Raw genomic sequence first — 2,152 nt, 5'->3', positions numbered from 1 at the left:
AAAGGAAGTCATTTTAGCAATTACCATCTGGCTAATCTACCACTTCAATTATTATTTAAATTACTCTTTTAGGGACAAAAAATGATAAGCATAAAAAGAGAAGAAAAGCATATAAAAGTCTTCAAGAACTGAGAATGGAATAATACCAGGAGTGAGAAGAACCGCAGTCTAATCCGAAATTTTGTATCCAGAACACCACGGTTCCCTGGTTTTCTTCTACCTTCCTCTTTTTTCATTCTCTTTTAGGTGTCTAAGAGGCATCTCCAATTTAAGATCTTGATTTTCCATACACACTCTGCTCCCAAAACAACTCCTTCCCAGCTTCTTCAGCTCAGGACCAAGTAACAGCACACTGCTCAAAGATCAAAATCCACATACGGAGAAGGATCATAAAATGGGAAAAGCCCTTTTCCTCACTTGCTTTTATTCATACCACTTATCACCACCTTCCATATCATATATTGGTGTTTTTATTAACTGTGTCTCTGAAAGAACGGAAGGGATTTGAGTTAATTACAGTCTCACCTCTGCCTAGAACAGTACTCGGCATGTGGTAAGGCACCTGGAATATGTTGGATCAAAGAATGTATGTTATATTGTACATCATATAATCAGATTGAAATAAATCTGTTATAGTAACATCAAGAACTATCTTTAGCAGTACTATCATTTGCTCATCGAGCTACCGTAAGGTTTAAATGAGATAGATTGCAGAAATTATCTTTTTGCGGGGGAGGGGGATTGGTAATAAACTGGCAGATTGCTCTTCTGGTCTCCGCAGGATGGTAGTCTCACAACTGACACAGGCGTTTGTAGTTGGTAGTCAGAAAGTTTATGTCCTGGCTCTGTCCCTGATTATTAACTGAGGACCCTTAGGGTATGTGTATAATCTCTCTGAATCTAGGTACCCTCATCCATAAATTGAAGATAATTAAACTTGCCTCACAAGGTTATAATGCAAATTAGTTTAAATGATGCAGTGTTATGAGCAGGCCAAGCAAGTACAAGGTCCTCAAAAAAAAAAAAGACAAAAAAACATGGGTGTCTGTGTTTATGTAAATTATATGTAAATTATGCCATGGAGCATTATGCTTTCTTGAGGGGCCAAGTATTATTCCTAAATAATATTTATTATCCTTTTTCTCCTCATTATAAAGACATACTTCCTGTAAAATTGTGAATCGTCCATAGAAATAAAAGTTACTTAGAATTCTACCTCCTTAAATAACATGACTAATAAAAGGTATATTTCTTTCTTCTGAGGTTTCATTGATAGTATACGGGCTGATTTACATGTTTATAATTATAATCATATTGTTAATAAAACTGTTGTGATTATCTCCTTGAATGAAATCCCCAAGTGGAATAACTGTATAAAAGGGAATGGAAACCATTGGAACTTTGAATGTACTTTGCCTAATTGTCTCCAGAAAAACATGGTATTAATTTATACAGCGGTATACATTTTCCTATTTCCTTATATCTTCATAAACTAGTGAACTGAAGCATGGAGGGGGAACACAAATACCACCACAATACACAAACAAAAAATCTGACTATATTTTTATATTTAATACTATATTTTATTATAATTTTTAATCATGACATCATCACATTTGTAAAAGTGAATATTATTATATTTTTGTTTTCAAATCAAAATGTAAAACTTCATCATCCAATAGTGATTTCCAACTCTTGCTGCTATGATTGCAGACATCTCTCTGTGGATGGAAAGACATAAGCACAGGTAGGCAGTTAGAGAACAAAGGAGAGAAGGAAGAAAGGTGAAAATAGGTGTTATTAGAAATAGATTCGATTCTCATTTCTCCTGGATTCTGTATTGGCGGATTTGTCTACACATTATATTGCGGTGATCATTTTACAATTTATATAAATACCTAATCATTATGTTGTACACCTGAAACTGATGTAATATATCAATTAAATCTCAACTTATACAATTTTTTTAACATATGCAATTATTTTCCGTCATTTACAATACAGTAGTTTCAATGATACTCCAAACAGAAAAGCAAAGTAAAAAATCAAAACCCCCACTTCTATTTCATGTAATTAGACTTATACAGAAATTAGAAGGTTAGGTACCAACTAGTTAATCACCTAATTTCACAGCTATCTGAAGTGGCAATTG

At 33.6% G+C, this 2,152-nt stretch overlaps 1 long non-coding RNA gene across 1 annotated transcript in view; it reads right to left on the bottom strand.

Annotated features, from left to right (window-relative positions):
• Positions 1-1,561: 1,561 nt before the first annotated feature.
• LOC115285990 overlaps positions 1,562-2,152 on the bottom strand; it is a 1,062-nt gene continuing 471 nt past the window's right edge. Inside the window, exon 2 of the long non-coding RNA XR_003905803.1 lies at positions 1,562-1,721. This is a non-coding gene — a long non-coding RNA (uncharacterized LOC115285990). The remainder of the gene's footprint in view (positions 1,722-2,152) is intronic.

Source organism: Suricata suricatta, chromosome 1 (assembly GCF_006229205.1).
Source record: "Suricata suricatta isolate VVHF042 chromosome 1, meerkat_22Aug2017_6uvM2_HiC, whole genome shotgun sequence".
NCBI classification, from domain to species: Eukaryota; Metazoa; Chordata; class Mammalia; order Carnivora; family Herpestidae; genus Suricata; species Suricata suricatta.
This window is presented reverse-complemented; position numbering and strand designations above follow the sequence as displayed.